The sequence below is a fragment of the Rhinopithecus roxellana genome, chromosome 5 (assembly GCF_007565055.1).
Source record: "Rhinopithecus roxellana isolate Shanxi Qingling chromosome 5, ASM756505v1, whole genome shotgun sequence".
In the NCBI taxonomy this organism is placed as follows: domain Eukaryota; kingdom Metazoa; phylum Chordata; class Mammalia; order Primates; family Cercopithecidae; genus Rhinopithecus; species Rhinopithecus roxellana.
The window spans coordinates 97,325,711-97,352,284 of record NC_044553.1 but is presented as its reverse complement, the minus strand read 5'-3'; the positions used below and the strand labels follow the sequence as shown (position 1 = coordinate 97,352,284).

The following is a 26,574-nucleotide window of genomic DNA, read 5'->3' as shown; positions in this document are numbered from 1 at the left end:
CCTCATGGCTATTTTTAACTATGAAGCATGCACATTTATGTGGGAGAAATGCAAGATAGGGTTAATTTTCAACTGATAAAAAATTTTATACTTGGATTTCATTTTTTTAAGGTTTCAATGTTATGACTAAGGCATTGTCCAGCTAACAGAAATAAAAAGGCCAAGATAAAGTCTTGTTCCTGTTAACATTTTTTTGTGGAATATGAAGTTCATTGGATAAGCTCTTCAGCCATTTCTCACTGCCCAAGAGTGACAGAAAAGAGAGATGAGAAGTGCTAGCTAGATCTAAGGAGGGAAGGCTATGCAATAGTGATAGTTAACCTAAATTGCAATAAGTGGACTCTTCCTTCAATCTGACCTAGATAGATTCACAATTTATTTTTCATATTTCTTTACAAGAATAAGAACATAATGACTATACAACATTATAGAGTTTTGTAGGGTTTTTATTGTATTTCTATTTCTTATTTCACTTTTTAAAAGTCTACTTTGCAGTCTAACAATTTTATTTTAACAATCAGAGCAAAAGTTGTATTTAAGGTTTAAGAAATCATAATAGTTCATACTTTTGGTTAAAACAAGACAAAGAATTAGTGGGTAGTCAGGATCAATATAAGGAAAGCGATGAACTATTAGTTTAGAGAAGAAAGTTTATGGCTTCAATTTGCCATGTAGGCTATCACTCTTTGCTTTTTTCTTTCCTGACTCTACATTCCTAAATTTCTCATGGGTATTTTTACTGCACACATCTAGATTGTAGTCAATTCTTGATAAAAAACTGAATTAAATCAATAGATTAATCCTGTATTCAACAAGGAGGATTTCTGATAAATCGTTATATTTTAGCAGTGCTGTCTAATACAGCAGCCATAGCCATGTTTGCTATATCTAGCACTTGAAATGTGCCTCGTGTGATTGAGGAACTGAATTGCCAGTTCAGCTCCATGTAGTTAGTGGCTAACATGCTGGACGGGGAAATATGTAGCTCTAGTGCTCAGAAGAGGCTGCTGGTGTCCATGCTCCTGCCCCTTTCCTGAATCTATAGATTGCTAGTTCTTTGGTAAGACTCATCAATCCCTGCCTCACTGATGAATTTAAGCATTGCTTTTTTCCTTAGTGTCAGCCTATCCTGAATGGTTAGACCTCTATCTATAAAATTACTTGATTAGCCAGTATCTGTTAGTGGGCCTATAGCTTTGGAACGCTGGTGGTCTGTCTGCCTTCTCTTTTAATTAAGATTGGATCCTATTCTTCTCAATCCTGAATCACACTGACAACTACTGAACATGGCTTCTGACAGTTTATACCTATTTATAATTAGTTATTTGTGATTCTTGAACATGCAAGTATTTTTCAATGTGCAATGGACATCTTGACTGTGCTCCTTAGGAGATCCCTGCCTACCAAACCTGGTGATGAAGTTGCTATTCTTCATTTTGTTATTGCACAGCTGGATCAAGACTGGCTGTAGAACTTTGGGAAAGTCGAACCTTGTGCTTCAGCTTCCTCACTTATAAAGTGGGGACAATAAGAGTATCTTGCTTGTTTGGTCACTTGAGAAATACATGAGTTAATATAAGGGAGGTGCTTAGAATAGCATATAGCGATTGCTGTGTAGACGTAGCCACTAATAACAATATTACTGTAGTTTGCATCAGTACTTCGGATCCCATCAAAACTATTTGATTAGTTTCACTTAACTCTTCATATTTATTATATGTCCGAATGTCACAAAATAAGTCTCTTTTATATTTATTTTTATAATCTAGATTGACAATTTTGTAGGAAGAATTAGGAAAGAGATCATATTTATATATTCCATTTAAGGAACTTGAAATTTGCTTTCAATAGTCAATTTTTATCTCAAGTTTCCTACTTTATAACCTTGGACAATCAAACATATCTATGCTTTCTTTTTTTTTCTCATTCACCCATGTTGTATCACTCCTGCTATCCCACATTACTACCTAGTCAAATAAAAAGTCCTGGGTCAGCAAAATCCTCTTAGGAAGCAGTTTCAAAAAACATCTGGTATTAATCACAGATGCTCTTATGGGTTTTAACCACGACTCCATAAAACTTCAGAATTTTTCAGACAAAATGCTGTCCCCAAGACTGCTTTGCACTTCAGCTTATATGAGAGTACACTTTCTTTATGTAATTCCCCATCTGTATTAGAATTAATAAGCCTCAGATTTGAAGTAAGTTTTTTATAATTGATATTTTTACCAGATACCAAGCAGTGTTTACGTAAGAATTAGATATCCTGAAGAATAATGAAGCCAAGAACCCCATGAGCTTATCTTCATTCAGTACTATGGATTTTATCTGTTGAACGTAGCTCTGATTTTTATTCTTCTAAAAATTCTATTTATATATAAATATAAATGTGTATGCACATACACCTTGGTAATTGCTTACGTACTTAAGCAATTCTGATCCATATGAAGAAGAGAAGAAAAAAGTAGAAAATCAGGATAAATAATCTTGGCAGCTATGTAACAGAAATGTGTGGTTTTGTTCATGAAGACAAATGACTAATTTGTATATGGCGTTGTGAAAAATGGATAGCCAGATGGCAAAACAAAAGGATCTATAGCTGAAACCATAAACCAATATGATGAATATGTAAAATACTTATATGTAAAATATGAAGCCTTACTAATATAAGGGGAAAACATGAGGACCTTTATGATCTTGAAATTGAATATAACTACAACCCCAAAACTGGAACCCATACAAATCGGTCACTTTAGAAATAATCAGTACAGAAAAAAAAATTAAAGGAAAGATGAAAAATTATTTGTAATTAATAATACAGAAAGAGAAAATATGACTAAGGTTTTCTAGAAGTCAAAAACAAAACAAAATTTAAACCAATACAAAAAAGACAGATATTTAATATAAGAAAATGTAAAATAGTTATTTCATATAGAAAATTAAATCTAACATTAGGATCCTATTAGAAATTCAAATTAAAGCAACAGTAGTTAAACTTTTTTTGAACTGTTTTTCTATCTGTTGGATTGTTAAGCATCTGTAAGCTTAACACGTACTACTGGCATGGTTATCAGTAGCAAAAAACATTCTTATATGTTGCCTGTGGGAATGTAAACAATACATTCCACATGTAGGACAATTTTGAAAGTATAATTAGTAAAACAATGTACACACTTTGACCCAGCCATGTCTTATTGTAGGAATTTATTGCAATTCTGTAATTGCATATGTATAAAATAATGTTGGCACAAACATTTTCATGTAACATTATTTTCGTATCAGAAATAATTTAAATTCCCATAGTGTTTGATGGTTAAGCCAATTAAAGTATGCTCATAAAATGGAATGCTTTCTGACTCTAATAATTGAAAAAAAGGAATAGAGAAACTCACTATATGGAAATATGGAAAAGCGTTCAAGCTATATAGTTTAAAAATTTGCTATGCAGTATATAAAATATAATAACATAATGCAAAAATGTATAATGAAATGTGTTTTAGTATATGCACCTATATATATAGAAAGAACCTCTGGAAGGAAGAATATATATTATTAAAAGTGATACATGACAATTAGTTATATGAGCATAGAGATGAGATGAAAACTTTTCACTATATAATTTGTATATGTTTTTGATTTATGACAGTTTAAATGCACTACCTATTTAAAAATAAATAAACTGAATTATAAAATGTTTAATTAGGAAAATATCCCTTTGAGAAATTCAAAATAAAAATTATATTTATGTAGCTTATCTTTCAAACCACTTACAACACTATTCATTTTATTTATTTTCTGGGTAGAGTGAACATTTTGACCTCTGAATTTAATTTTTTTGAAATTCACCTTTGGTTGTATCCAGTTGAGTTATAAAATCGTAATTCCTCACTGAAATAGGCTCAGGATTTATCTGTCATTTTTATTTCAATAGATAGCAAAATAAGACCCAGGAAGATTACATTTGCTAATGTTGGAAAGCAAAGTAGTAGGAGAAAACACACTAAATTTTCTATTTTTTAACTTCCAGCCATTATTCCCTTAATGATGATGAATTCTATTACATTACACTATTATTTCTTATATGTTCTATTTCACTTTTAAGAGCTTCTGTTTTATTATTTTGTAAAAGCCTTGAACTGACTTTTCTTTGAGGACAACAATGTTAGCAAAATAGAACGTGAAATTTCAAACTAAGATATATTAACATCTATTTTAGAGTATCCATTAATATTTAGAATATAATATTAATATTTAATTTTCTTCTAATTTATTATTAGACAGCAAAAGTTATCCTTGTAAAGGAAATTTATTTTCTAATATGAGAATTCTTTGAAAATAGAATGCCACTTTGTGTACTGTACAAAGTCATGAAAAGAAATTAATATTATCAAGGCATTTTATTTATTTATTTATTTTTATTGTTTCAAATATTTTTTTCTCTTTCTTTTTATTTATTTATTTATTTATTTATTTATTTATTTATTTATTTATTTTTATTATACTTTAAGTTCTAGGGTACATGTGCATAACGTGCAGGTTTGTTACATATGTATACTTATGCCATGTTGGTGTGCTGCACCCATCAACTCGTCAGCACCCATCAATTCATCATTTATATCATGTATAACTCCCCAATGCAATCCCTCCCTCCTCCCCCCTCCCCCCTCCCCATGATAGGCCCCAGTGCGTGATGTTCCCCTTCCCGAGTCCAAGTGATCTCATTGTTCAGTTCCCACCTATGAGTGAGAACATGCGGTGTTTGGTTTTCTCTTCTTGTGATAGTTTGCTAAGAATGATGGTTTCCAGCTGCATCCATGTCCCTACAAAGGACGCAAACTCATCCTTTTTTATGGCTGCATAGTATTCCATGGTGTATATGTGCCACATTTTCTTAATCCAGTCTGTCACCGATGGACATTTGGGTTGATTCCAAGTCTTTGCTATTGTGAATAGTGCCGCAATAAACATACGTGTGCATGTGTCTTTGTAGTAGAATAATTTATAATCCTTTGGGTATATACCCAGTAGTGGGATGGCTGGGTCATATGGTACATCTAGTTCTAGATCCTTGAGGAATTGCCATACTGTTTTCCATAATGGTTGAACTAGTTTACAATCCCACCAACAGTGTAAAAGTGTTCCTATTTCTCCACATCCTCTCCAACACCTGTTGTTTCCTGACTTCTTAATGATTGCCATTCTAACTGGTGTGAGATGGTATCTCATTGTGGTTTTGATTTGCATTTCTCTGATGGCGAGTGACGATGAGCATTTTTTCATGTGTCTGTTGGCTGTATGAATATCTTCTTTTGAGAAATGTCTGTTCATATCCTTTCCCCACTTTTTGATGGGGTTGTTTGTTTTTTTCTCGTATATTTGTTTGAGTTCTTTGTAGATTCTGGATATTAGCCCTTTGTCAGATGAGTAGGTTGCAAAAATTTTCTCCCATTTTGTAGGTTGCCTGTTCACTCTGATGGTAGTTTCTTTTGCTGTGCAAAAGCTCTTTAGTTTAATTAGATCCCATTTGTCAATTTTGGCTTTTGCTGCCATTGCTTTTGGTGTTTTAGACATGAAGTCCTTGCCCATGCCTATGTCCTGAATGGTACTACCTAGATTTTCTTCTAGGGTTTTTATGGTATTAGGTCTAACATTTAAGTCTCTAATCCATCTTGAATTAATCTTCGTATAAGGGGTAAGGAAAGGATCCCTGGGATGCAAGGCTGGTTCAACATTCGCAAATCAATAAACGTAATCCAGCATATAAACAGAACCAAAGACAAGAACCACATGATTGTCTCAATAGATGCAGAAAAGGCTTTTGACAAAATTCAAGGCATTTTATAGTTTAAAAAGAAATTAAGTTCTCAATATCATAATCGTCTAAGATGAGAATATGGACTTTTCTTCCTAAAATCTAAATATAATGTCAATTGGAAACTAATAATTAACTTAATCTAAAAGTGAAGGGGAACACACTGATATTTTCTTCTTTAAAATATTTTACCCCATTCCTAACAATCTGTTTGTTGCTCTGACATCTTACTAGCTATTTAAGCTTTTCATCCTTATTTGTTCACTCCAATCTCTCATCAAGCAATTAATCTTTATTTTCATTGCAGTACCACTTTGAACAATTCACCTCTTTTCAAACAAAGTGGTTAATTAAATCTTGAAATATCACTTTGTAGTATCACTTCCAAGTTCAAGAACTTCCAATAGCTCACCATTGTGTGGGTGTGGAGGAGATTTTTATTTTTTATTATTTATTTATTTATTTATTTATTTATTTATTTATTTATTTATTTTGCGGAGTTTCCTCTTATTGCCCAGGCTGGAGTGCAATGGCACTATTTCGGCTCACCGCAACCTCCACCTCCTGGGTTCAAGTGATTCTCCTGCCTCAGCCTCCAGAGTAGCTGGGATTACAGGTGCACACCACCATGCCGGGCTAATTTTGTATTTTCAGTAGAGACAAGGTTTCACCATGTTGGCCAGGCTGGCCTTGAACTCCTGACCTCAGGTTATCTGCCCACCTTGACCTCCCACAGTGCTGGAATTACAGACGTGAGCCACTGTGCCCACCCATGAGATCAAATATTTCGTAGCCAAATCTTGATTCAAAACCTATTTACTAAGCATCTAACCATGTTCAAGGTCTACCCATACTTATTTACCTGATTCTTAATAGTTATCTTTCCATAAGCTGGAAGTTTAATTTATATTCAAATACTGAATATAGGTGATTTAGGGCAAATATTCCTGTCTTAGATTCCTCCTTCTGTTTATTTTTTAAATTGGAATAATAAGCATTCCTTCTTACCTCACTAGATGTTAGGATTAAGATAGAATAACACGTGTAACATACTTTAGAAATACAATTGGCATTAGGGAGTACTCTGATTTATTAGCTATTTTTATTACCTTCTTTTTTGAAGTGTCAAAGTTGTGTTTGATTTCTCCCTTAGGTTCCTTTGTGTCTCATGTGTAAGATACCATTCCTTCTTCTCTTTATTTATTAAAATTCTATTCTTTTTTGATAACAAAGTTTAAATGCCTTCTTTCTGGTATATACTTCTCTGTGTACTTCAACTAGATATCTAATGGCATTGGACTGGAAATTATACTTAACTTTTAATTAACTTAATTTAATTTAACATCTTAGGAGTAGTGATGATGTTTTTAGTTATTTGATTTCATCTAATGTCTGAGTACTCAGACATCTTTCAGAACTAGACTATTAGAATCAATAAAATAACATTTTTTAAAATGTGTTATGTACCCGTTTCATGGGCTCAAGTTTTAAAAAGTTATAACCTTTAACCTTTATCACTTTCAATCAAAATATCTTTCTATTTTTACATGAAATTCATTGAATCTCCCTTAAATACAGGAATCCTTACCCTGTATGGTATCAGATGTGTGGTATTATTTCTGAGGTTTCTGTACTGCTCCATTAGTCCATATATCTGTTTTTGGTACCACTACCATGCTGCTTTGGTTACTGTAGCCTTGTAGTATAGTTCAAAGTTAGGTAGTGTGATGCCTCCAGTTTTGTTCCTTTTGCTTAGGAGTGTTCTGGCTATATGGGGTCTTCTTTGAGTCCATAAAAAATTTAAAATGGTTTTTTCTAATTCTGTGAAGAATATCAATGGTTGTTTTATGGAAATAGCGTTGAATCATAAATCACTCTGGACAGTATGACCATTTTCATGATACTGATTCGTCCTAAACATGAGGATGGAATATTTTTGCATTCATTTGTGTCCGCTCTTATTTCCTTGAGCAGGGGTTTGTAGTTCTCCTTGAAGAGGGCCTTCATATCCCTCATTAGCTGTATTCCTAGGTATTTTATTCTCTTTGTAGCAATTGTAAATTGAGTTCATTCATGATTTGGCTCTCTGCTTGCCTATTGTTGGTGTAAAGGAATGCTTGTGATTTTTGCACATTGATTCTGAATCCTGAGACTGCTGAAGTTGCTTATTAGTTCAAGAAGTTTTGGGGCTGATGTAATGGGGTTTCCTAAATATAAAATCATGTCATCTGCAAACAGAGACAACTTGACTTCCTCTATTCCTATTTGAATACCCTTTACTTCTTTCTCTTGCCTGATTGCCCTGGCCAGAACTTCTAATACTATGTTGAATAGGAGTCATGAGAGAGGGCATCCTTGTCTTGTACCAGTTTTCAAAGGGAATGTTTCCCACTTTTGCCCATTCAATATGTTATTGGCTGTGGGTTTGTCATAAATAGTTATTATGTTGAGATATGTTCCATGAATACCTACTTTACTGAGAGTTTTTTAACATGAAGGGATGGTGAATTTTATCAAAGGCATTTTCTGCATCTCCCAAGGTAATAATGTGATTTTTGTAATTGGTTCTGTTTGTGTGATGGATTGCATTTAATGATTTCCATATGTTGAAGCAGTCCTGCATCCCAGGGATGAAGTTCAATTGTTTGTGGGGGCAAGTTTTTTGATGTGCTGCTAGATTCAGTTTGCCAGTATTTTACTGAGGATTTTCCCATTGAAGTTCATCAGGGATATTGGTCTGAAGTTTTCTTTTTTTGTTGTGTCTCTTCCCAGTTTTTGTATCAAGATGATGCTGGCTTCATAAAATGAGTTAGGGAGGAGTCCCTCCTTTTCAGTTGTTTGGAATAGTTTCAGAAGGAATGGTACCAGCACATCAGAGTGAACAGGCAACCTACAGAATGGGAGAAATTTTTTTCAATTTACCCATCTGGCAAAGGTCTAATATCCACACTTTACAAGGAACTTAAACATATTTACAATAAAAAAACCATCAAAAAATGGTCAAAGGATATGAACAGACACTTCTCAAAAGAAGACATTTATGCGGCCAACAACCACATGAATGAAAGCTCAACATCATTGATCATCAGAGAAATGCAAATCAAAACCACAATGAGATACCATCTCACTACAGTCAGAATGGCAATTATTAAAAACTCAGGAAACAATAGATACTGGTGAGGCTGTGGAGAAATAAGAACACTTTTACACTGTTGGTGGTAAAGTAAATTAGTTCAACCATTGTGGAAGACAGTAATGCGATTTCTCAAGGATCTAGAACCAGAAAGACCATTTGATCCAGCAATCTCATTATTTGTTATACAACCAAGGGAATATAAATCATTCAACTATAAAGACATATGCACATGTATGTTTATTGCAGCACTGTTAACAATAGCAAAGACATGGAACCAATCCAAAGCCCATCAATGATAGACTGGATAAAGAAAATGTGATACATATACACCACGGAATACCTTGAAGCCATAGAAAGCAATGAGATCATGTCCTTTGTAGGGACATGGGTGAAACTGGAAGTCATCATCCTCAGCAAACTAACAAAGGAAAAGAAAACCTAACACATGTTCTCACTCATAACACATGGACAGAGAGAGGGGAACAACACAATCTGTGGCCTGCTGGGGGTTGGGGTTTGAACAGAGGGAACTTAGAGGATGGGTTAATAGATACAGCAAACCACTATAGCACACATATATCTATGTAAAAAACCTGCACTGTCTGTACATGTATCCCCATTTTTTAGAAGAAATTTAAAAAAATAAGAAAAGCATATATTATTCAGTTTTTAAAAATAATGAAATCTTGTCATTTGCAACAACATGGTTGGACCTGAAGATTATTATGTCGAATGAGGTAAGCCAGGTGCAGAAAGACAAAGTTTACATTTCTTCACTTATTTGTGAGAGCTAAAAATTAATAGTTGAACACATCGAGATAACCAGTAGAATAATGGTTACCAGAGCCCGGGAAAGGTAGTTGGTGGGTGGGTATGTGGGGATGTTCTGTGGATACAAAAATATAATTAGATAGGAATAAGATCTACTGTTTGATAGCATAATGAGGTGACTATAGTCAATAATACTGTATTGTACATTTAAAAACAACTAAGAGAGTATAGTTGGATTATTTGTAACACAAAGAAAGGAAAAATGCTTTAGGTGCTGGATACCTTATTTACCCTGATGTGATTATTATACATTGTATGCCTGTATCAAAATATCTCATGTACCCCATAAATATATATACCTACTTGGTACCCACAAAAATTAAAAATAAAAAATTAAAAATAAATTAGTAAATTTAAAAGGATTGAAGTTCTACAAAATATATTTCCTAATAACAATGTAATTAAATGATAAATCATCAACTGGATGAAATTTGTGAAGTTCAGATACACAAAAATAAAACCAAACAATTCTAAATTACCAATGGGTCAAAGAAAAAAAATGAGGAAAATTAAGACATGATTTGAGATGAATAGGAAAAAAACAAAAACAAAGGATACCAAAATTTATGAGATGCAGCTAAAGCAGTGAACAATGCTCAGAGGTGAATGTAGACCTGGAAATGCCTACATTTAAAGAAGCCAAGCACAGTCTGTATGGACTTATGTCTTATGTCTGTAATTCCAGCACTGTCAGTGACCGAGGCAAAAGGATCTATTGAGTCCAGCAGTCAAGCACCATTTTGGGCAGCATGGTAAGACCCTATTTCTACCCCCCATGCAAAGAAAAGAAGAAAAATAAAAACTGGGTGTTTGGATGTATGCCTTTAGTTATAGTCGCAGCTACTTAGGAGGCTGAGGTGGGAGGATCACTTGACCCTAGGAGGTTGAGGCTGCACCGAGCTGAGATCTCACCATTGCACTGCAGTTTGGGCAACAGAGTGAGAACCCATCTCTAAAATTATAACAATAATAATAATAATAAATAAGTAATAATAATGACAATGAATTCTACAAGGAAGAAAGCTCTCAAATCAATAACTTAAATTTGTTCCTTAGGGAGCTAGGAGAAGAGCGTATTAAACACAGCAAATAGTTGGGAAGTCATACTGAAAGCAAAGTATAAATAAATAAAATAGAAAACAGAAAAACAATAGACAAACACAGCGAAACCAAAATTTGGTAATCTTTCACTTTATTGACCAATAAAAAGAAATCATGAATTCGATTACAGAAAGACAGAAACAAAACAGAGAAAATCACTACTGATCTTACAGAAATTTTTAAAAAGAATGCTGTGAAAAGCTTATGCAAAACATTAAATGATTTAGATGAAATAAATAAATTCGTAGAAAGACAAAAATCATTACAATTGACTCAGGATGAAATGAAAAATCTAATTAAGCTTATAACAAGTAAAATGACAAAATTAGTATGTTTAAAATTACCCACCAAAAAGGCCTAGGTCCCTAATAATACACTTTTGAACTATGAAAAACATTGAAATAATTATGAATGCTAACTTTTTACAAACTCTCTTTTCAAAATAGGATGCCACAATTACCCTCATACCAAAACCAAACAAAAACATTACAAGTAAATAAATGTTAAACTCTCCTTTATGAATACAGATGCCAAAATCTTGAACACAGCACTTGCAAACCAAAAGCAGCAATATTTTTGCAAAGATTGTACTTCATAACAAAGTCCTATTCATCGCAGGCATGCATAATTAAAAGAAAAAAAATGACCATCTCAATAAATACAAAAGTAAATAAAGAAACATTTTGGCCAGGTGCACTGGCTTACACCTGAAATTAATCCCAGCACTTTGGGAGGTCAAGACGGGTGGATCTCTTGAGGCCAGGAGTTCAAGATCAGCCTGGCTAAGATGATGAAACATCATCTCTACTAAAAATACAAAATTCGCCAGGCATGGTGGTGTCCCAGCTACTCAGGAGGCTGAGGCATGAAAAATCACTTGTGCCCCTGGGAGGTGGAGGTTGCAGTGAGCTGAGATCTCACTACTGCACTCTGACCTAGGTGACAGAGCAAGACTTTGTCTCAAAAAAAGTGAAAATAAATTAGGATAAATCTAATGTCATTTCAGGATAAAGACCTTCACCAAATAAAGAATAGAAGGGAATTTGCTTAACCTAATAAAGGACATCTATGAAAAACCCACAGCTAAATTTATATCTGTTGGTGAAAGAATAGTTTCCCTCCAAATCAGGTAAAATATTGAAAAGTCCACTCTTTCTCTTTAATTTAGCACTGTATTGGAGATTGTAACTGGAGCAATTCATTGAGAAAAAATAAGTAAAAGACATCCAGATTGTTTATTTACCCTTACATCAAACTGTGTAAGTTTTATTATTTAAACATTTTATCTTTTTCATTTGATTGCTCATATTTTGTATGAACTCTTGTTTATATTTTTAATATTTTTAGGCTTATTAGTGATAAGCCAATTTTCATTCCTGACACAGAGTAAAAGAGAAACACTTATGCTGTTTCTCTTTTATTCTTCCTGTGTTTTATGCATTTAATCAATAGTATGTCTGTTTGTAGAGACATATTTTGAGTTTGCTCTTTTCTCTGTTGAGCATTTATTTTTGATTTTGTTAAATTTTGTCTTTATGCACTTTCTTCTGCCTCATTTTAGGCTTAGTTTACTTTCAACTTTTTTTTCAGCTTTATACTTAAATAATGGATTTTTAAAAATCATTTTTCTATTCTGACATGTGCTTTTAAGCTACAAACTTCCTCATACAATTAATTGATATCTATTCCATATAATTTAAATTTTCATCGGGATTCATGTCAAAATATTTTCTAACTTTCATCAGGCTATCATATTTTACCTATGAATTATATACATGTATATTTGGAACTTTTAGTTATATCTTATTATTTCTAACTCAACTTTATGGTTGTCAGAAAACAAACTGTTTATGATTTCAATGCTTAATGATACTTAGAGGTCCATCACTGGTCAAGCTTGCTAAAATTCCCATATGTATTTGAAAAGAGTGTTTATGTTATTGGTGCAATTGCATATATACGTATACATATACAATTTATATGTAACATTTAACAATTTTGAGTGTATTTTATAGACGTTAAAATACATAGATCTTAAATGGTGAGTTTGGCGATTTTTTAACAATTGTGTACTTTATTTAACCACCACACTATACAACATATAGAACAATTTCATATTTTCAGTTTCCTTATTCCACTTTCCAGATTATCCCCATTCCTTACTATTCCCAGAGACTAATACTTTGTGATATCTAACACTGTGGTTTAGTTTTGCTTTGTTTTTGCCTAGTTTTGAATTTCATATGAATAATCATCAATGTTTTTGAGTTTCATCAATATTAGTGTATATATCAGTATTTTGCTGCTTTTCATTGCTAGGTAATGTTCCATGGTGTTATTATGCCACAGTTCTTTAACCATTCTTATGTCAATGGATATTTGTGTTATTTTTCAAGAAAGACTTCTTGTGGATAAGATTGATGTGAACATATTTTCTCCAATCATTTCATGTATATATGTTTCAGTTGTCTTGGGCAAACACCTGGGAGTAGAAATGTTGAATATAGGGTAGATGTATATTAAAATTTGTAAGAAACTGGTAATCATTTTTCAAGGTACCTATGACACTTTACACTCCCAACTTGTACAAAAGTGTTACTTGCTCCGCATCATTGCCAATATTTGTAATTATTTGTCATTATTTTTCTTTACAATTTAGCTATTCTTGGAAGAAATGTTGTCTTTTTTGTTTTCTTTTGTTTACTTTTATTGTAGCTTTATGTGAGTCCTTTATAGCTTCTGGATATGTACCCCTCATGAAAGATATATATAGTAGACATTTTCTTCTAAATGGTTACGAGCCTTTTAATTTTCTTAATGATGCTTTTTGAAAAGCATATGTTTTTAACTTGGTAAAGACAGTGTATCAATTTTTTCTTTTCTCAATTTTCACAGTGCAAATTGTGTTTTTTGTCTTCTCTTTAAGAAATATTTGTCTATTTCTAAAATGGAAAAGCTCTTCAATTTTTTTCTTCTATGATCATTATTATTGTAGCTTTCATGTTTAGTTCTGTGATATACATCAAACAAGCTTCTCAGTGTAGAGTTATCTACAGGTTAAAGTTTATTTTTTTTCTTTAGATATCCACTGGAACCATAATATGTGTCATATAAATTTTATTTCCTCATTCAGTTGCTTTTGGTAACTTCGTTAAAAGTCAGTTAACTATATGTGTGTGCATTTATTTGTGGACTTAATTTCCTATTTCATGGATGAATTTTTATATTCTTATTCAAACACTATACAATCTTGATTATTTAAGTTTAGAGTAAGTCTTGAGATCAACTAGTGCAAGTGTTTTAAATGTTGTCTAAATATTTTTGAAAGTTGTTCTGTCTCTTAGGTCATTTGCATTTCAGTATAACTTTGAAAAATCAGTTTGGCAGTTTCTATAATAAACCCTGCCTGAATTTTGAATGAGAATGCATTGAAGTTATATATTGCTGTTGGCATAAAAGATAGTTTAAAACATAGGTTAACAATATAGAGTCTTCCACTTGCTTTTATTATAGCACCTTTCTTTGGCATACATTTTACTCAACGTATTTTGTAAACTCCAAACTACATGTTATGTTTCTGCATTTAATTAGGTATGTTTTATTTTAACTCAACAATGTTTTGGACATTTGAATGTAGTGATTTTGTATATATTTTATTAAATTTTTTGTGGACTTTTTTCTTTGCTGTTATTGAAGTTATATTTAAATTTCATCTTCCAATTGTTCCTTTAACATGTATTGAAATGGTATTGATTTTTACATATTAACTTTGTATTCTGTGACTTTTTGTTAAGTTTTATAAAGGTTTTTTTGAATGCCATTGTCATGTTTTCTGAGAATAATAACTCTTTTTTCTTCTTTTCTGATCTTTATAACTTTTCTTTGTCTCACTTCGTTTGTCTTGCTTAGACTTCCATATACTGTTGATTAAAAATGGAAAGAATAAATGCTCGCTTTGTTTACATCTTGGGGAGAAAGTGTTCAGTGTTCTCCACTGGTTTAATGTTAGCCCTTTATGAGTTGCAGACCACTTCAATTCCCTTTACCAGACTTAAGGATTTTCTTTAAATAGTAGTTGCTGAGATATTCTATCATGTTTGAGTCTTAATTTTGGCAATTTTTTTCTACAGCTATTGAGATGTTTGTATATGCTTTTTGCTTATTAATACAATGAAATATACCAATTTTATTATTTTAATTGACATGTAGTTTAATTTAATGTTTTACATATGTGTACAATGTGGAGTGATTTAATAAATGCTATGAACATATACATCATCTCATTTTCTTGATATTTTTTGTGGAGATACATTTGAAATTTACTGTTAGTTGTTTTGAATCATACAATATGTTATCATTGAATGTACTCACACTGCTGTGTAAATCTCAAAATTTATTCCTTCCATTAAGCTGAAACTTTGTATCTTTTGACCAGTAACACCTCAGTCCCTTGCTCCCCAAGCGCTCATCCTCTAGTAACCATAATTCTACTCTCTCTTTATATGAATCCTACTGTTTTTAGATTATATATATAAATTCTACAAATTGTGCAGTATTTTTCTTTCTGTGCCTTCCTTATTTAACTATGCATAGTGTTCTCTAGATTCATCCATGTTGTCCCAAATAACAAAATTTTGTTGTTTTTTAAGACTGAGTGGTATCCTTTTCTGTATATGGGCATACCTTGTATGTATTGCATTTTATTTTGCTGTGTTTCACAGACATTGCTTTTTAAAAATTGAAGGTTTGTGGCAACTCTGTGTCAGGCAAGTCTATTAGTGCCATTTTTTCCAATAGTATGTGTTACTTCATTTCTCTGTGTCACATTTTGGTAATTCTTACAATATTTCAAACTTTTCATTATTGTTGTGTCTGTTATGGGAATCTGTGGTCAATGATATTTGATGTTACTACTGTAATTGTTTTGGGGAACCAAAAACATTCCCGTACAAGATGAGGCCAATTAATAACTCTACAATGCCCACTAAGTGTTTGAGTGAGAGAAAAGTCCCATGTCTCTCACTATAAACCAAAAACTAGAAATGATTAAGCTTAGTAAAAAAGGCATGTTGAAAGCTGAAATAGGCCAACAGCTAGACCTCTTGCACCAAATAGCTCAGTTAGTAAATACAAAAGTTATTGAAGGAAATTAAAAGTGCTACTCTACTGAACACACAAATAATGAAAAAGCACAACAACCATATTGCTGATATGGAGAAACTTTTAGTGGTTCAGACAGAAAATGAAACCAGCCACAGCACATTCTTAAACCAAAGCCTAATCCAGAGCAAAGCCCTAACTCATGTCAATTCTATGAAGACTGAGAGAGGTAAAGAGGCTGCAGAAGAGAATTTTGAAGCTAACAGAGATTTGCTCATGAGGCTTAAGGAAAGAAGGTGTCTCCGTCTCCATAACATAAAAGTGCAAGATGAAGCCAAAGTCTTGCTGTAGAAGGCCTAGACAAGTTATTCAGAGGACCTAGGCAAGATATTGAATTAAAGTGGCTACACTAAATAGCAGATTTTCAATGTAGACAAAACTACCTTCTATTGGAAAAAGAGGTCATCTTGGACTTTCATAGTGAAAGAGGAGAAGTCAATGCCTGCCTTCAGTTTTTCAAAGGACAGGCTGAATCTCTTGTTGAGAGCTAATGCAGCTGGTGACTTGAAGTTCAAGCCAGTGCTTAGTTATCATTCTGCAAATCCTGAAACCGTTAAGAATTATGCTACATCTATTCTGCCTATACTCTATAAATGGAACACCAAAGCCTGGATTGTATCACATTTGTTTAAGCATGGATTACTGAATATTTCAAGCCCAGTATTCACACCTACTGCTCAGGAAAAAGGATTCCTTTCAAAATATTGCTGCTCATTGACAGTACACCTAGTAACCCAAGAGCTCTCATAGAGATGTACAAGGAGATTAATGTGATTTCCATGCCTGCTAACAACAACATGCAATTCATGGATCAACGAGTAATTTCAAACTTCGTTATTATTTAAGAACTGTATTTCATAAGACTGTTGCTGCCATAGATAGTGATTTCTCTGATGTATCTGGGCAAAGTAAATTTAAAAGCTTCTGGAAAACACTCACCATTCTATATGTCATTAAAAACATTAATGATTCATTGAAGGAGGCCAAAATATAACTTTGACAGACATTTGGAGTTTTGATTCCGACTTTCATGGACAACTTTGAGGGGTACAAGATTTCAGTGGAGGAAGTAACTGAAGATGTGATGGCAATAGCAGGAGAACTAGAATAAGTGGAGCCTGAAGATGTGACTAAATTGCTGCGATCTCATGATAAAACTTGAATGGATGAGGGGATGTTTCTTATGGATGAGCAAAGAAGATGGTCTTTTCAGATGAAAAGTACTCTGATGAAGATGCTGTGAACATTGTTGAAATGACAATGGATACAGAATGTTACATAAACTTAGTTGATAAAGCAGTGGCAAGGTTTGAGAGCATTGATTCCAACTTTGAAAGAAGTTCTGTTGGTAAAATTTTATTAAGCAGCATTACATATTACAGAGAAATATTTTGTAAATCCCAAGAGCCACAATATAAAAATTCATTATTGTCTTAGTTCAAGAAATTGCCACAGTCACTTTACCCTTCAGCAGCTACTTCCCTGATCAGTCTGCAGACATCACAGTCAAGGCAGACCCTCCACCAGCAAAACACCTATGACTCTCTGAAAGATCAGGTTATTGTTAGCATTTTTAACAACAAAGTATTTTTTTAACTAAAGGACGTGTATTCTACTCCTGGACATAATGCTGTTACATAATGCTATTACACTTAATAGACTACATACAGTATAGTGTAAATAAAAGTATATGCAGTGGGCAATCAAAAAGTGTTCATGAGACTTGCTTTATGTGATATCCACTTCATTGTAGTGGTCTGGAACCACACCCAAAATATCTCTGAGGTATGCCTGAATATACCACATTTTCTGTATCTATTCATCTGTTGATGGAAACTTAGGTTGGTTCTATATATTGCCTATTGTGAATAATGCTACAATCAATGTGGGAGTGCAAAAATCCCGTAGGCATGTTGATATCTATTCATTTGGATATATTCTCAGAAGAGCAATCGCTGGATTATATTGTAGTTCTAAGTTTAGATTTTGAGGAACCTCCATACCATTTTCCACAATGGACAAACTAATTTATATTCCCACTAACAGTGTCCAAGGAGTCCCCTTTTTCCTGCCTTCTTGCCAACACTTATTATCTTTCATCTTTTTGAGAATAGCCATTCTAACTGGTATGAGGTGACATCTCATTGTGGCTTCAATTTGCATTTCTCTAGTGACTAAGGATGCTGGGCATGTTTCATGAACCTGTAGGCATTTGCATGTGAAATTCTGAAAAGTGTTCACCACATTGTCCATAGTCTAATCAGGTTATTTGTTTTCTAATGACATGCCTACCTTGAATCCCTGGACTAAACAACAAATAGTGATAATATTGTATTCAACATATTAATATTTAGCGCACATTTTTGTATCTTTCAATTGTTAATCTGCACTTTTGATATTAGTAGTATTCTTATTAGGTTTTGGTATGAGAGTTATGATAACCTCCTAAAACTTGTTAAGTATATTTTTATTCAGTATTTTTAATATAACTTTATAGATATCATCATTTCTTTTTTATAGATAGGTTTGATAAATTCACATATGAAGCCATCTGGGCATAGAATTTTATTTGCAGGAAGATTTTTCTATCCTTGCTTGAGTTTTATCAGTTGTATTAATATTTTCTAGAAATTAAATTTTGCTTTTTAATATTTAAATTACTTTCTTTTGTTTCAAAATAATACATGGTTACTATGTTTGCTTTACAAATCAATAATCTTAAAATTATTCAAATCACAAGTGGAAGTTAGTTTAATAATTTTGTTTCAGTACTTTACAATTACTGTTAGATGTGTTAAAATATGCCATCATAATCATGAATTTGTCTATTTCTTCCAGTTCTGTCAATTTTTGATTAAATATTTTGAGACTGTCTTATTTAAAACAGAGATTTCGTTAATTTTAATATATTTCATGTGGATTGACTCATCCATATTAAGTCTACCTTTTTATTGAGAGTTTTTGTATTTAACTGTATTAACTCTGATATGAATATAGCTTCACTGCTCTTGTTTCTTGTTTCCATCTATTTATTTTCAACAGTTCTATGTCCTCCTACTTAAGGTGTAACTATTACAAATAGCATATGCTAGTCTTTAAAAGAATGTCTTTCTATTTAAATGAAATAATGGTGTGTATACATTTTATGTAGTTGATAATGTATTTATCCAATTTTATTTTATATCATATAGTGAATTATTAAAATATTTTTAGAAATTAAAAAATATGATGAGAATTGTAGATGAAGTAGGCTATGTCATCAATGAAGGCAAGGGATGAGGTAGAGAAATCAGTTAGGAGATTGTCACAATTAATACGTTTGAGATGTTGTTATCCTAGAAAATTATAGAGACTGGGGGGAAAAATGAACAGAATCCTGCATGTGAAGGGGATAGTTGTAAACATTTTATTTTAAAAAGGGAAGGGCTATAGATTTACACTTAGATGCTGGACAAATTTAAGAAATGTGTAAAGCAACAAAATCCTATAAAAATATAGGGAAGGAATCAAAGATTACAGGGGAACCTGGATATTTTGCATTCAGAAATCCTTCCTCCCAGACTAGATGATTTATATTATCAAATACGGTAAAGCTTTCTTTTCATTGAAGTGTGGTCCTAGAACAAGCAGCATTCACTTTCTCTAGGAGCTTGTTTAAAATGTGAAAATTTAGGCACTGCTCCAGGCATACTATATCAGATTTTACATTAAATAATTGCCAAATGATGTTTTTTACACATTAAATTTGAGCAGTGTATGGAACAGTGGTTCTCTACCTTATTTGCATATTAGTATAATCTGGGGAGCCTTTAGAAATCCCATTGCCTGGGCCATACCCTAGACTAAATTGGAGCCTGTGGGTTTGGCACTCAGGAGTCTGTATGTTTAAAGCTCCCCAGGTGGTTCTCTTGTGCAGCCAAGGTTGAGATCCCGTGCTATAGGCACATGGAAGAGAATAAAGCAAAACTAGACAATTAATAAGAAATCGTGAGGATTTTAGAGACTGGATTCTAGTCTTTGTTCTTTATTTGAGAGATATTCATTTGTTCCCTATAAATCAATTTTATTTTTGTATATTTCAAAATTGTATTTAGCAATTATTTGTGATTTTTCTGTCTATGGATTGTAATTTAGGAGACACTTAGCAAAATATAATAATGGGTGGTAATCATTGGTATAGGATTAATTTGTGAATGGTAAGAAAATGTGCTGACTATAACTGTTCAGAAATTGAGTAAGCAGTAGTGATCAGAAAATTTAATTATATCAGAAACAGAAAAGCAATCAAAACTGGTTCGCAGAAATAAAAATAGATAAGCCAATAAATTTATGAGAGTGTAAGTTGAGATGAATTTGGGAAAAGACAAAACAGGCAAAGTACATGACAGACTTGTAGAATTTTTTTTTCATTTTTACCACTACAAGAGTGAGAAGAACTTGATCAGTGCTTCTCGAACATTAACGTACAGATGAATCGCCTGGAGATTTTTATTAAAATGAATATTCTTACCTTGTTTGTCTCTGGGGTAGGTTATGAAATTCTGCTTTTTAAGTAAGATTCTAGGTGATGAAATGCTTTTTCTGTGGGTTCACACTTACTGCAGCAAGGAGCTGGAACCCAGTTATCACTAAAAGTAGTGCAAAGGTCTTGCTGCTCGTGCATCTTTCTTAGTTGCCTTAGTAACTGCGTCTTTTCAAGATAAGACACAATTTATAAAATTCAAATGAAAATGAGATAAACTTCAGTGAGAGATAGAACAACATGTTAAAAGATTATGTGGAAGGAGTTTTGGGGGAGGAATTCCTGAAGTTCATAAAGATAAGACTACTTGAAGAAGAATTTGATTCCTCTCTAAAAACATTAATAGAACTTATTAGCATAGGAACTTAGAAGTTCAGCAGGACTGTTTTATCTGTAGCTGTCTTTGGTCATAGTCAATATAAAACTCCACATGCTTCACAAATGCATTTACTCATCTGTTTATGTGACACTAATACTCCATGGAAGAGGTTGTTACAGGAAATAGGGTTATTGAGTCAACACCAGACACCAATCAGGAACTGACATTCACTTTACATGGAGATATCATCAACAGAAAATTTGAAAGTTTAGGTATTCAGAGAGCACTGAAAGAAATACAATAAGAACATTAGAATTGGAAGTAAAGCATGCAGGGAGAAAAAAGACTCTTTTTTCTGTTTCAAGGATAAACAACTAAAACTGGTTGAGGAAAGTGTGTCAGAGGGCTCTTCCATCTTGAGAGAATAGGAGGAGGGGATATCTGCTAAGAATGAGAAAAATAAATGAAGATTTACAACTCAGGAAAAAATGATCAGTAAAACATTACTAAAGAGCTTTTAAAGCAACATGAAGATCCTGTTTGCCACTAGAAACATGAATTTGTGGTGGGCAAGGTACGTAGTGTTGTGTTGCAGCCCAGGGCAGGTAATGGAGAAGTAGATGATTTTGTGCAGTGGGGGACTTGTGACCACTATAGTAGCAAAGAACATAATTATGGAGGGGCAGTAAGGGTTACATGACAATAGCGGACATTACTATTAGGAGAAGCACAGGTAGCTAGAAAGGAACAAAAGAGTTCAGTCAATTAGAAATGACTTTAGTTTGAAGTTTTTGATGAATGTAAAGAGGAAAATATGAATGACTTTGTGAGATCTGGGGGCAAAATTGTCTGAAATGTTGGGTTTGAAATATGCCTTATGATGACAGGTTACAAGGCATGGTTATATGAAGTATAAATGAGTGATAGAGAGTGAATTTGAATGAAGGAGAGAAGTTTTTTTCCTTTTTTAAAAACAGGATGATATGGGGTTTCACAGTGTATTATTAGAGGTAGTATAGATGTCTGCAAGTGTAAGACAGAAAAGAGAAAAAAAGAAAAAAGAAAAGAAAAGAGAAAAGAAAAGATAAAAACATGCAAACAAGTTTTTGAACTTGTCGAGTAGGGAGAAAATGGATCCTAGCTTTGAGGATTTGAAAAGAGGGATATAATCATAAAATCATAGAGTAATAGGTTTGGGAAGAAACTTAGAACTAAAGTTGTGTGATACTATAACTTAGAGACGAGGAAGATCATAACCAAGAGAGGAAATTTCTTGTCCAGAAACACTTATCTCTTAGATAATGGTTGAGACTAGAATACAAGGTAGTTGACCTCCCTTGTTCTTAGTAATAGTAAAGATGATGGCTGTGGTGATAATGATTTTGAACATAGTGGTGTAGGCGTACATACCAAGAGCTTATTAAATAAGCAAACGTTGTTCGTAGCTAATACAAAATAGAAAGATAAATGAATGTTTGACTCTAATGCTCCCTCCAAAATGTTAGCTCTGTAAGGACAGGGGTTTTCATCTTTTATTTCCTGATAACATATCTGAGTGAGTTAGTACTCATTATATATTTGCAGAATACATGAATAAACACACGTTTTAAAAATTTAGAATGTGTTGATCAGTTAGATGCTTTTGTAGAACTATGAGTCTGCTAAAGGGAATGTTGTTTTATGAAGCATTTATCACTCCAAGTGTTCACTAAGTTTTGATGGACCATCAGAATACATAACACTTACTCAGTTCATAATATGAACCACATGCTGTACATACATTATTTTTTAATCCTCATAATAACTCTTGAAAGTAGTTATTATTATAACATTGGGGACCTAAGCTTGTATTTAAACTGTCAATTTTTTTACTGCTAGAGCCCAGACCAAAAATGTATAGTGAACTTATTGGGCAGATGTTACAAAAGATAATTTGTCTGGTACAGACTCTCTTGGGACAGAATACCTCTTTAAACAAAGAAGATGCCAGGCTGAAGTGGGTTCATCACAAAGTATTAATTGGTAAGTGGACATTTCTGATTTGATAGGTAAAAACCTGTCCCTGTCCCTACCCTACCTGCATGAATATAGGTGTGCTTTATGGGCAGAGAAAAAGGCTGCTTCGATAAATGCTGTAATACACAGGGAAACGCATAATGTGATAGGCAGGAAACTCCGCCATCTCATTTGACACAGATCACCAAGAGGACTCATTGTTGAGAAGGCTCGGGGTGATGGTAACAGCATCATGGATATCAAAGGGAAAAGTGGAGATTAGCACTACTCTGAAAGTTGTGACCTTTTAAACTTGGCCTATGGATAAACAGCATTAGCATCTCCTAAAAGCCTTTCAGAAAAGCAGAACCTCAAGCCCAACCCCTGATTTATTATTCGGAATCTGCATTTTAATAAGCTCCCCATCCTAGTATGAGGAGCACTGGTAGGTAGTGCTTTGGCTAAGCATTTAGGTGGAGCAGAACCTCCTGGAGCAGTGGCAATATTAGAAATAGGAGACTTGCTCAGGACTAAGCATAGGACTTATTCTGACTATCCTGTACTGATTAGGTAGATGAATACATACCCAATGTGAGCAAATGAGAGAGAATTTAAATAAAATCCTGCTGATTGTTATTAGCATGACTCCATCTGTAAATACAAGTTAGTGAGGCCTAGATAAAGTGAGGTTTTGTCTGTGTTACAAATGAAGACACCAAGACTCAGAGAAGTGAAGTAGCTTGCTCAAGGTGACACATGCAGGGAATCCATGAAGTGACATACAAGGATGCTGAAGTGAAATACAGTTCACACTTCTAAATTGAATCAATAGGAAGCCACTGGCACAGTACATTGTATGCTTTCTATAACTCTGGTTATAACGAAAGCAGCTTCTATTCAAGGGCCCAATGTGATTCTTCTTCTTGTTGGTGGTGAAGGTTTTGTTTGTTTGTTTTTTAGAGACAGGGTCTCGCTCTTTCACCCAGGGTATAGGGCAGTGGCACAATCATAGCTCATTACACTCTCAAACTCCTGGGCTCCAGGGATTCTCCTGCCTCAACCTCCCAGAGAGCTGGGTCTACAAGAGCATGCCACTGCGCCAGCTAATTTTTAATTTTTACTTTTTGAGATGGGGTTTTGTTGTGTTGCACAGACTGATCTTGAACACCTGACCTAGAGCCAGTCTCCTGCTTGGGCCTCTCAAAGCTCTGGGACTATAGACATGAGCCACTAAACCCAGAATCAATATGTTTTATAAGCATAATCACACTAATTTCTACAATACTTTCTGGAGAGACGGCTATACACGACTACTTAAACAATATATATTTTCTATGTCTCGGTTGAGAGAGAGAAAGAACTTGGTGAAGCAGTACTAAACTCCCTCCTGAGGCTAAAATAGTTCAAAGTGTATTTTTACCTGTATCTTTTTAAACCATGGCACCCCTTTATCACTTTCAAATTCGAATGTGTGACAATTATTAAAAGATCCTTTTGCTCTCCTGGTAAAAACGAAAGAGGAAAAAAATGAAAATTCAGATTTTATAAACTAGGAATATTTTAAGACTGCTGTGTAGCTATCAGAGTCTGATAATAATGTCTATATTTATCTACAAATGGAATATCGTTGTTTAGTTAATTAGAAATTAACCAATTTAATTAATTTAATTCTTCAGTTAATTTCTTCCAGCCCTTTAAATATAGTAATATTTGATGATGGGTTCTAATTTGCATACTATGTGCATATGTTATAAGGACAGATTTAGTAAAATTAATGGTTTCTTGAAAAATAGCTTTTTTCTTGGAAGAGAATGTGTTTATAAACAAGCATTGGACTTTTTCCTTTTATTTTTCCTGAGAAAATCAAGACCCATGAAGTGAAAACATTTTGTCAGCTTGTAAAAACCTGCATTAATTATTCCATTCTGCCTATTTAATCAGTTTTCTCAGTTTTCCTTTTAAACTTATTCAATTAAACAGAATGACCTTCAGAGCAATGACAGGTAAGATAGTGGTTCCCCCCCTCCTCCCCCAGCAAAAGTGTTTACTTTAAAAAGGCTGCCACACACATCAGTTTTTGCTCCTTGTTGTCTTTCTTTTGGGAGAATAACTATTTATAAATAATTGCTTACAATAATGTGAACATTTCTCAGAGTAAATGCCCCAGATTTGATGATCATTTCATGGTAACCCTTTGAAAATCAGCACATTTTCCTCCAAAGATGATAGTGTCAGGTGGTACAATAAATGTAAATATTTTATCAGCATTATTGTGACAATTTTGTATCACACTTTGATAGTGTAGATTTGTTTTCTTTGGGGACTTTGACTTTCATGTATCTTATTGTAATGGGACTTAATGCTCATATTTAACAATGTCAAGTAGAGCATAAGGATGGAGAAAATCTTCAAATCTCTGTGTCTGACTTGCTTATCACTCCAATCTATGTAGCTCCATTATTTACCCCAGAATTTTTTACCCTGTTAATATGACCTTCTATATTCTAAACTGAAGGAGATCATATCTCTACAGAAAGAGGCTGAAGGACAATAATGTTTTTAAAAGAGGTGTGTGGACTAACAGTGGTCAAAATAGACCTTTACCAGTGTCTACTGGACTGCACTTACTTGAATTTAAATTAATGGTTTTTTATCTCCAAGTATATTTCGGTAATATGGAGACCATCTTTAGACATCAGCAGCCAGAGCTGTAGTTGGGGAATTATTTATTACTTCCAGAGTAGCCACATGATTTCCCTTTCTCTCTTTCCCCTGGGATTGTCTCATCATCTCATTACTTTACTTCTGGACTTGTATTGCTTGTACCTTGCTTTCAGTGAGAATTTCACCTCCATTTTCTTTTTTCTTTTTCTTTTTTTAATTATACTTTAAGTTCTAGGGCACAAGTACACAACGTGCAGGTTTGTTACATATGTATACATGTGCCATGTTGGTGCGCTGCACCCATCAACTCGTCAGCACCCATCAACTCATCATTTACATCAGGCATAACTCCCAATGCCATCCCTCCCCACTCCCTGCTCCCCACAATAGGCCCCGGGGTGTGATGTTCCCTTTCCCATGTCCAAGTGATCTCATCGTTCAATTACCACCTATGAGTGAGAACATGCGGTTTCACCTCTATTTTCTAGGCTTATTGTTATACTTTCTCTCTCTCTCTCTCTCTCTCTCTCTCTCTCTCTCTCTCTCTCTCTCTCTCTCTCTCTCTGTGTGTGTGTGTGTGTCTGTGAGATATGGGATCTCTCTCCATTGCCCAAACTGGAGCACATTGCCTATTCACAGGCATAATCATAGTGTACCAAAGTCTTGAACTCCTGAACCCAAGCCATCCTCCTGCCTCAGCCTCCCAAGCAGGTGGAACTACAGATGCATCCCACCACACCTGGATAGACTTATTTTTATGCTTGACATTATTTTTCCTGTCCATGTGTCAAAATATATTATCACTTATTGTACTAGTTGCAGAGGTGTTTCTTAGATTTGTGTTTTTTTGAAAGTGAAGGATCATGCCACTTTCCTATTATCATTCCTTAGTTTATATACAACAGGAAATAAGTGTCTTTTAAAAATATTTTGGGAGGGGAAATAAATAAAAAACCTATTATGTTAGCTGGAATATATTATACATCTCTGGAGAAATAAGCTTATTGTAAGCAATTAGGTTTCTGGATTCTACC

At 33.7% G+C, this 26,574-nt stretch overlaps 1 protein-coding gene across 6 annotated transcripts in view; it reads left to right on the top strand.

Moving 5' to 3' along the window:
- Positions 1 to 26,574, top strand: part of LRFN5 (leucine rich repeat and fibronectin type III domain containing 5) — a 312,634-nt gene that overhangs the window by 60,448 nt on the left and 225,612 nt on the right. The window contains exon 1 of one of the 6 annotated variants that reach the window (XM_030930916.1): positions 20,779 to 22,903. The exons of the other annotated variants lie outside the window; for them this stretch is intronic. The gene's annotated coding sequence lies outside the window, so the exon portion shown is untranslated. Of the gene's footprint in view, positions 1 to 20,778; positions 22,904 to 26,574 lie in introns of those variants that run through there. 6 annotated transcript variants of the gene reach the window in all.